General features: G+C 25.3%; 1 long non-coding RNA gene across 1 annotated transcript; it reads right to left on the bottom strand.

Moving 5' to 3' along the window:
- Positions 1 to 8087: 8087 nt before the first annotated feature.
- LOC135932041 (uncharacterized) lies at positions 8088 to 9745 on the bottom strand. Its single transcript, XR_010573263.1, has 4 exons — positions 9639 to 9745; positions 8564 to 8874; positions 8415 to 8525; positions 8088 to 8278 (listed from the first exon to the last, which is right to left on the bottom strand). It is a non-coding gene; the product is annotated as an uncharacterized LOC135932041 (long non-coding RNA).
- Positions 9746 to 11530: the final 1785 nt, after the last annotated feature.

Genomic DNA, 11530 nt, shown 5'->3' with positions numbered 1-11530 from the left:
ATGTACCAGACTTAACTGTAAAATTTAAAAGGGTTAAGTTTTGCAGATACTTGATTTGATTTATATGAATAAAATGAACACTTATTTAATAATAAATTAATTATCATTTCATAATATAGATTTCCTTCACTGTATGAAGACAGTAACATTTTGGCAGCCATGATTCACCCTAAATTTAAACTTAATTGGCCTTATATTAATCTGCCACAAAATATGATGGTAAAAGAAAGATTAGTTGCCCATTTGGAAAATATGCAGGAACAACCAGTGGCGTAGCCAGGATTGATCCATGGGGAGGGGAGGGGGTCTTTTTCGTTAAATAATAATTTCCCATACCAAGAAGGGCTCATTCAAAATCTTTTTCTTGTGCTAAACTTAATTCATAAATTTTATTGACCATCATATGCACAGGTGTTGTAGAATCTCGGTTAAACTTTATTTTTAACACATTATTTAAAGATTCGCAGTTATTGTTAGTATAAAGATAGGATATCACCTTATTTTTTAAAGGTAAATATACATATAAAAATAAATTATTTTTTAAACTGACATCTATATGTTTCAATAATTTAATAAACTGTTTATCTCTACAATAATCTCGCAGTTTTTCAACCTTTTCTCCGAAGATTTTATCGATTAATGAAAATACAAGTCCTTCTTTGCCAAAAATTTTAGTTACAATATCTTCCCTTGTCCTTGAATCCATTCCCTCTTTATCCTGTAAAAATAAATTTAGATTCTTTTTCATATGATAGGTGCATAATATATGAGTAGAATTACTAAAATTCTTTCTTAACGAAGTTATTAAACCTAGCTCCTCATCGCTGCCGAATATAAGATTTTAAACATTTATTTTATTTTTTTTGAAGACGCCTTCCAAGTGCGAAAAGAAAATGTTAAAAGTTTCATAATCAGAGCTGCCATGCAAAAATATAGGACCAAAGAATATAGGATGATCCTGTGAATATTTAGACATGATCACTTGATTCTTGAAAACTGTTGTCGTCACAAACAAGGGACCTAAATTATAAGTTTTATCAACACCTATAATACTAGGAAAGTCTTGAGAACAAATATATTTAATATTATCTAACATTAAACTAGTATATAATATTAGCGAACATACTCTGTCTGGGCTTATATATATTTTTTTAATATTAGGTATTTATAAATATTTTTTAGTAATTCATTTATCTGGTCAGAAAAATTTTTCAAATAACAAGAATCATTTTTATGCAATTCGTTAAATTGTATATTACGAATTTGTTTGATATCTCTGGGAGTAAAATAATTTTCTTCATTAGCTATTAAATCTTGGTACACGTCTTTTGGAGGCTGATGCACTACCTTTTCCTTAATTTGTCGCATTATACATACTGGGGTACGACTATAAACCCCTGAGTAGTTTCTGTTGTTTCCATGTGGAAACAACCCTGGATATGTTCCTATGTATTCAACCAGTGGCGTAGCTAGGAATTTTCCTTTGAGGTGGTCCATACATATAAAAGCCTGCGGGGCTTCGCCCCCCAGACCCCCTTTAACGGGCCTTCGGCCCTTTTGCTCGGCCTTCGGCCGGGTTTATCTTACAAAGCATAACTATATTTTCGATAATATATAATAAATATATATTTTAAATGCATCAATAATATGTTATTATAATTTAGTAGGTTATTCTCAATGACTTTATAATAATACTATCCAGAATAATTTCAATAGTAATATAATATCCTTCCACAAACATCAAAACCAGAAAAATATAAATATTAATGGTATTTATTTGATATAAAGTCACTTTTACACGTATAATCTAAAAAAAAAATTTTGCTCTGGGAGGGGTCCAAACCCGAAAACCACCCCCGTAGCTACGCCACTGTATTCAACTATAAATATAGATTGAATAAGATGAACTGAGCTATTTAAATATTTATCTAAATAGCATATTCTTCTTTTATACGTTTCACAATTTTTCAATTTTGTATAATAACGATTTTAAATGACTAAATCCTGAGGATTTGGTTGTGGTTTTGCTGCAATAAATATATGATTATATCGTTTTGTGGTGGACTTGCCAAATAAGCCATCCTTAATAACCAGAGACCACTGCTAATTGTATTATCATTGATATTTATACTATAATAATATTTTGTTGTACCTATGGATGTACCAGTCCACGCGCCACAATCATCGTTATACACTAATTTTTTACCCCTTTCTTTCAAAACCATATTCTCTTTATTACTTATTGTAAATATAACATTGTTTTTGATACCGGTTGGTATTGATTCTAGAATATTTATGGGATTCAATAACATATTTATAATAATATCGGTGTCTAAAAAAGGTAAGCTGCTACTAACAATTGATGAAATAGTTCGAGAATTATTGTTAACAGAAGATGGAAATATGAATGGTGAATCATTAAGGATAGCTGGCATCAAAACGGGTGATAAAAAAGCGATACTAGATGGGGAATTGATTAGAGGTTGAAAAATATATGGAGGATTATTCGCTGATGATGAAATATGTGATAAATGACTCATACTAGACTGGGATTTGATTGAAGGTGAAATAGGTGGAGAATCATTGTCAACAGAAATTGGAGAATCGAATAGTAAATCATCATCAGATAAAATAGTTGGTAAAGAGCTAATAATAGGCGGATATTCGATTGGAGGTGGAAAAATATGTTGGGAATTATTTTCAATTAATGGAAATATAAATGGTGCTACATCAATTCTAGGGTGACAAATGACTAATAATTGGTGGAGGATTCGATGGTAGTGATTGTAGGTAACAGAAATGATTTCGTTTAAAATTCGCCAATTTATCGGGGTAATTTAAAATCGACCACATAAAAACTATGTTAATTGAACTTGTTCTTCTTACGGCTATACTGGTGTGGTATATGCGCTATACATCCCACGATTAGAAGGTGGACAATAAGATTGAAATGCTTTTCCCAAAGCTGCACTTGATGCATAAAGATGCATCATTTGTGCCCAGCCTCCTACCATCAATGCATCATTTAAAATATGATTGTAATCAGTAGTGGAAATTCTATCATCACTTATTGTTTTATTACTACTGTAAAATTTATCATCTATATCATAATACTTTCTATTAATTATTATTTCAATTGCTGTCAAGGTCTCGTGTAGAGATGTTCCTCCTCATGACCAAAAATTGCTAGAGACAAGCAACGATAAAAACAATTGCCATCCCCAATAACTTTTCTAGGCAAATAATCTTCTAAAAGATGCCCCTGAAATGATTTTAACAACCTTTGAAAAAGGTCTTCCTCCCCAACTAAAAAATAAACATTACATTTAGTTGATAAATTGTAATATAAACTGATAAGGCTCAATTCATTTACTGCTGAATTAACTGAAAAATTATTCTGTAATCTAAGCAACGAAGAGCATGGCTTCACATCTATCTTCTCCATCATTGCCTTTTTGAAATAAGATTAATAATTAAAATTAAATATATTTATTATTTCTGATGGGCTAGACTAAAGAACGAATTGCTATAAACTACGAATTGCCAGGTAAATTGCGAATTGCCATGACTAAACTACGAATTGCATAAATTAATGTTAAATTTAGATAAAATCATGGAAAATTGGATGACTAAACTACGAATTGTATATAATGTTATATTAAATAGAATAAACTACGAATTGCCGTATTTTATGTAAAATTAAAATGACTAAACTGCGAATTGCCGTATTTAATGTTATAAAATGACTAAACTGCGAATTGCTGTATTCAATGATAAATTAAAATTAGTAAACTACGAATTGCCGTATATAATGATTTAATAAAATGAATAAACTACGAATTGCGGTATTTAATGTTAAATTAAAATGACTAAACTACGAATTGCCGTATATGATGTTAAATTAAAATGACTAAACTGCGAATTGCCGTAATTTATGTTAAATTAAAATGACTAAACTACGAATTGCGGTTGTTAATGTTAATTTATAATTAGTAAACTACGAATTGACATATTTAATGTTAAATTATAATGAAGAAACTACGAATTGCGGTAATTAATGTTAAATTAAAATTACTAAACTACGAATTGCGGGTGTTATTGTTTAATTAAAATGAATAAACTAAGAATTGCGGTTGTTAATGTTATATTATAATGACTAAACTACGAATTGCTGTATAAAATGTTAAATTAAATTTTCTAAACAATGACTAAACTGCAAATTGCCGAATTTAATGTTTAATTATAATGACTAAACTACGAATTCCAAATTTAATGTTAAATTAAATTTCCTAAACAGTTTATCATGTTAAATTAAAATGACTAAACTGCGAATTGTCGTATATAATGTTAAATTAAAATGACTAAACTACGAACTGTATTTTATGTAAAATTAAAATGACTAAACTGCGAATTGCGGTATTTAATGTTAAAATAAAATGACTAAACTTCGAATTGCCGTATTTAATGATAAATTAAAATTAGTAAACTACGGCCGTATATAATGATTAAATAAAATGAATAAACTACGAATTGCGGTATTTAATGTTAAATTAAAATGACTAAACTACGAATTGCCGTATATGATGTTAAATTAAAATGACTAAACTGCGAATTGCCGTAATTTATGTTAAATTAAAATGACTAAACTACGAATTGCGGTTGTTAATGTTAATTTATAATTAGTAAACTACGAATTGACATATTTAATGTTAAATTATAATGAAGAAACTACGAATTGCGGTAATTAATGTTAAATTAAAATTACTAAACTACGAATTGCGGGTGTTATTGTTTAATTAAAATGAATAAACTAAGAATTGCGGTTGTTAATGTTATATTATAATGACTAAACTACGAATTGCTGTATAAAATGTTAAATTAAATTTTCTAAACAATGACTAAACTGCAAATTGCCGAATTTAATGTTTAATTATAATGACTAAACTACGAATTCCAAATTTAATGTTAAATTAAATTTCCTAAACAGTTTATCATGTTAAATTAAAATGACTAAACTGCGAATTGTCGTATATAATGTTAAATTAAAATGACTAAACTACGAACTGTATTTTATGTAAAATTAAAATGACTAAACTGCGAATTGCGGTATTTAATGTTAAAATAAAATGACTAAACTTCGAATTGCCGTATTTAATGATAAATTAAAATTAGTAAACTACGGCCGTATATAATGATTAAATAAAATGAATAAATTGCCGTATATAAGGTAAAATTAACATGACTAAACTACGAATTGCCGTATATGATGTTAAATTAAAATGACTAAACTGCGAATTGCCGTATTTTATGTTAAATTAAAATGACTAAACTACGAATTGCCGTATGTTATGTTAAATTAAAATGACTAAACTACGAATTGCGGTTGTTAATGTTAAATTATAATCAGTAAACTACGAATTGCCATATTTAATGTTAAATTAAAATGACTAAACTATCAATTGCCGTATATGAGGTAAAATTAAAAGACAAACTACGAATTGCCATATTTAATGTTAAATTATAATCAATAAACTACTAATTGCGGTAATTAATGTTAAATTAAAATTACTAAACTACGAATTGCGGTTGTTAATGTTATATTATAATGACTAAACTACGAATTGCCGTATAAAATGTTAAATTAAATTTTCTAAACAATGACTAAACTGCGAATTGCCGTATTTAATGTTAAATTATAATCAATAAACTACGAATTGCGGTTATTAATGTTAAATTAAAATTACTAAACTACGAATTGCGGTTGTTAATGTTATATTATAATGACTAAACTACGAATTGCCGTATAAAATGTTAAATTAAATTTTCAAAACAATGACTAAACTGCGAATTGTTGTATTTAATGTTAAATTATAATGAGTAAACTACGAATTGCCAAATTTAATGTTAAATTAAATTTTCTAAACAGTATATGATGTTAAATTAAAATGACTAAACTACGAATTGTTGTAATTAATGTTAAATTAAATTTTCTATACAGTATATGATGTTAAATTAAAATGACTAAACTGCGAATTGCCGTAAATATTGTTAAATTAAAATGACTAAACTACGAATTGCCGTATATGATGTTAAATTAAAATGACTAAACTGCGAATTGCCGTATTTTATGTTAAATTAAAATGACTAAACTACGAAGGTTGTTAATGTTAAATTATAATTAGTAAACTACGAATTGCCATATTTAATGTTAAATTAAAATGACTAAACTGCGAATTGCCGTATATAAGGTAAGATTAAAATGACTAAACTACGAATTGCCATATTTAATGTTAAATTATAATGTATAAACTACGAATTGCGGTAATTAATGTTAAATTAAAATTACTAAACTACGAATTGCGGGTGTTATTGTTTAATTATAAGGACTAAACATCGAATTGCTGTTGTTAATGTTATAATATAATGACTAAACTACGAATTGCTGTATAAAATGTTAAATTAAATTTTCTAAACAATGACTAAACTGCGAATTGCCATATTTAATGTTTAATTATATAATGACTAAACTACGAATTGCCAAATTTAATGTTAAATTAAATTTTCTAAACAGTTTATCATGTTAAATTAAAATGACTAAACTGCGAATTGCCGTATATAATGTTAACCTAAAATGACTAAACTACGAATTGCCGTAATTAATGTTAAATTAAATTTTCTAAACAGTATATGATGTTAAATTAAAATGATTAAACTGCGAATTTCCGTATTTTATGTTAAATAAAAATGACTAAACTACGAATTGCGGTTGTTAATGTTAAATTCAATGATATATATAACTATAGATTGGCGATCATGCATAAAAAAACGTCCACCTATTGAAATCAGCTGTAGCGCCATTTTGTAGCTTGTACGTTGATCAAATGCCTCAATAATAATACTAATTTTTAAAAATTTAACAATTTTATATCTAATAATTTGTTAATAATGTAATTATGTAAAATAATCGAATGAATCCTAACCTCAACTGATCTTCAATTAAATTACATTGGTATTCTATAAAATAAAAAAACTCAACATTTAATCCAATAGTAGTATATAATATCATTAAATTACTTTCACCCAGAAATTATTCAGAAACATAGATTGCTACAATATCACTGAAACAAAAATCACCAAAATTATACCCATACAAAATATTCCATACTTATATCTAATACACCCTCAAATATTCAACCAAATAAAGTCCACTGCCTATATTTAATTGCCAAAAAAACTTATCACATGACTCAATCAAGAAAATACTTCTTTCAATCAGTTTTAAGTTAATTTATCTACTTGATTAATATTATTATAAAAATAAATTTATTTTTAAACATTCCTCAATTATTAACCCCCCAATTATTTATTAGAAAATCTAATTTATTTTATACATATTAATTGCATATATCAAAATCATTTATTTTTTTATATATATTTGTTAATTTTTCTTATAAAATTAGTTTTTATAATTTTATCAAATTTACTTGATGTTTCAAAAAAAATCTTACTATCCACTTATTGTTCATTTATGGAATCCTTATTATTAAATATAATAATATTTTATGATTCATATTTTATTAATAAATAAAAATGATGCATCGATATTTATTGTAGTTGCTGGTACTTTTAATTTTAGTTAAGTAATTTATACCTTAAAATAATAATCAAAATTTATATAAAAAAAGAGATCTGTATAGATATAATTAAATAAAATCTACAAATTTTGTTTTACTAATAAGAGAAATCAGTGTTAATTTTTTTCTTACTTTTTTAACTTATTTTTATTTTGTATTATTAATTTTATTATAAAGGATGAACCAAAGATATACTCTAAAAGTAGATGAAGATCAATTAATTACGTTAAGAAAATAAGATTTTATAAAAAAATATCCTGTCAATTAAAAATTATTTTGGATTATGTGTTCTAGATGAAATAAGTTAAACCATCTTAAAAGATGGGTTGAGAGCTCATCTCACTTAATTTTTATTGTAATAATCATTTATAATTTTTTTTTGTTTTAATTATTTCATCTTAATTATAAATGACAAATGAAAACATCTTTTATTTTTTTTTCAATAAAAACATAGTGTAATAATAACATTTTTTGCATGGGTATAAATTATTATATAAATCATTTAAATAAGGTTTATACAATAAATATATAAAAATATAAATGTGTACACTTTAAAAAAACAAAATGTATTTTTAACAATATGATGATTCACATTCATATTATCTTTGATTATAAACATTCATCCTTTTTGATTCTATCATCACCTATAAAAAATAAAATATATTTACATTAGCATAGATTATATATAATATCATAATTTTTATAATATATCTTATATAAGGCCTGTTCTTTATACAATATAATTTTTAAAAAATAAAAGAGATATAAATATTAATTTACATGACTTATTGATTATTAAATTGTATTGCTTTTGTAAGATTTTGCCTCATACCAGTTCTCAATTCCTGGTTTCTCAAGTCAGCAAAATGGAAAAATCTAATATTTAAATATCTTTAAAAAAAATAGTATTAAAACTAATAAATGATTACCTTTGAACAATTAATTTTACAAGAATTTGAAAATGGCTGTAACCAATCTCATGTTGTTCAGTAAGATCAATAAAAATATTTGTACCAATTATTGTGGAAAAAACCAACACTTCCATTTTTTTAATAATATTTTTACGTTTAATATCATTTTGATAAGTTCTAAATGAACTTTCACAAATTCGGCATAATATAGACATACTAGATGAAGGAATCACTAAACCCCCATTATACTACATTTATTAGGCATAAAATTTTTTCTATTTATAGCCTGTAACCATTTTTCCAATAATTCTTTGGATTTTAATGGAAATCTATATTTAAAAATAGGTGAATAATAATGAGTAAAATATAAGATATATTTATGACATTGATACAAAGATAGATAGTATATAAAAATCAATATAAATATCAGATCGGTTATTAGTAATATAGTATTGAATCAGTGAAAATTTGTTGATTGGCAGAGCCTCTATTAATATATATATGGTTTACATATTTCTTACAAATATTTAAAATGAAACTGTATCATAGTAAATATGTATTTTAAAATGGCTAACTTAATATTTTATCCAGAAAAATATTTAGGCAAAGTTCAAAATAGAAATCTTATCAACTCAATAGGAAGAAGCATTATTTGTCCTAGCAATAAAAATGAGAAAACTCTATATTTTTACTAAATAAGGATTTTTTTTCAATGTTTGTAGCTTATTAATGCTTTATGTAATAAATATGTTGCATATAAAAAATAATATATATACTTATGATAAGAAATATGTGTATTAGATTCTATTTTATATGTTTTATTACAATTATGAACACAGCACACTCCCATTATCTAATTAAATAATAAATGATAGTGATATTATAAGATCTGTTTTGCATGTATCCTAAGATGCATTAACATAAGATTTATAAGTCCATGCAGGATTAGGTTAAACTATATTTTAAAAAATTAAAAGGTGGGTTAGTCTTAGATTCATTTTTTAAATATAATCACCTACTCCACCTTCATAAAAAAAAGTCTTATGAAAATTTAAGAATAAAAGATACTATAAAATATTATATCATAAATCACCTTTAAAACTAGACTTGTTTTCTATATATTAATATTTCTTGCTGACAAATAATGGATAACCAAACTACAAAATGGCGCTACAGCTGATTACAATGTGTGGACACTTTTATAATGCATTGAATGAATGAATCGCCAATCTATAGTTATATATATCATTGGTTAAATTATAATCAGTAAACTACGAATTGCCATATTTAATGTTAAATTAAAATGACTAAACTACGAATTGCGGTATTTAATGTTAAAATAAAATGACTAAACTGCGAATTGCCGTAAATAATGTTAAATTAAAATGACTAAACTACGAATTGCCGTATATGATGTTAAATTAAAATGACTAAACTGCGAATTGCCGTATTTTATGTTAAATTAAAATGACTAAACTACGAAGGTTGTTAATGTTAAATTATAATTAGTAAACTACGAATTGCCATATTTAATGTTAAATTAAAATGACTAAACTGCGAATTGCGGTATTTAATGTTAAAATAAAATGACTAAACTGCGAATTGCCGTAAATAATGTTAAAATAAAATGACTAAACTGCGAATTGCCGTAAATAATGTTAAATTAAAATGACTAAACTACGAATTGCCGTATATGATGTTAAATTAAAATGACTAAACTGCGAATTGCCGTATTTTATGTTAAATTAAAATGACTAAACTACGAAGGTTGTTAATGTTAAATTATAATTAGTAAACTACGAATTGCCATATTTAATGTTAAATTAAAATTACTAAACTACGAATTGCGGTATTTAATGTTAAAATAAAATGACTAAACTGCGAATTGCCGTAAATAATGTTAAATTAAAATGACTAAACTACGTATTGCCGTATATGATGTTAAATTAAAATGACTCGAATTGCCGTATTTTATGTTAAATTAAAATGACTAAACTACGAAGGTTGTGAATGTTAAATTATAATTAGTAAACTACGAATTGCCATATTTAATGTTAAATTAAAATGACTAAACTACGAATTGCCCTATATAAGGTAAAATTAACATGACTAAACTACGAATTGCCGTATATGATGTTAAATTAAAATGACTAAACTGCGAATTGCCGTATTTTATGTTAAATTAAAATGACTAAACTACGAATTGCCGTATTTTATGTTAAATTAAAATGACTAAACTACGAATTGCGGTTGTTAATGTTAAATTATAATCATTAAACTACGTATTGCCATATTTAATGTTAAATTAAAATGACTAAACTACCAATTGCCGTATATGAGGTAAAATTAAAATGACTAAACTACGAATTGCCATATTTAATGTTAAATTATAATCAATAAACTACGAATTGCGGTAATTAATGTTAAATTAAAATTACTAAACTACGAATTACGGTTGTTAATGTTATATTATAATGACTAAACTACGAATTGCCGTATAAAATGTTAAATTAAATTTTCTAAACAATGATTAAACTGCGAATTGCCGTATTTAATGTTAAATTATAATGAGTAAACTACGAATTGCCAAATTTAATGTTAAATTAAATTTTCTAAACAGTATATGATGTTAAATTAAAATGACTAAACTACGAATTGCCGTAATTAATGTTAAATTAAATTTTCTATACAGTATATGATGTTAAATTAAAATGACTAAACTGCGAATTGCCGTATATAATGTTAAATTAAAATGACTAAACTACGAGTTGCCGTATATGATGTTAAATTAAAATGACTAAACTGCGAATTGCCGTATTTTATGTTAAATTAAAATGACTAAACTACGAAGGTTGTTAATGTTAAATTATAATTAGTAAACTACGAATTGCCATATTTAATGTTAAATTTAAATGACTAAACTACGAATTGCCGTATATAAGGTAAGATTAAAATGACTAAACTACGAATTGCCATATTTAATGT

This window comes from Gordionus sp. m RMFG-2023, chromosome 1 (genome assembly GCF_954871325.1).
Source record: "Gordionus sp. m RMFG-2023 chromosome 1, tfGorSpeb1-WG-v2, whole genome shotgun sequence".
NCBI classification, from domain to species: Eukaryota; Metazoa; Nematomorpha; class Gordioida; order Chordodea; family Parachordodidae; genus Gordionus; species Gordionus sp. m RMFG-2023.
The sequence above is the reverse complement of the archived record's forward strand: the minus strand, read 5'-3'. Positions and strand labels throughout refer to the sequence as shown.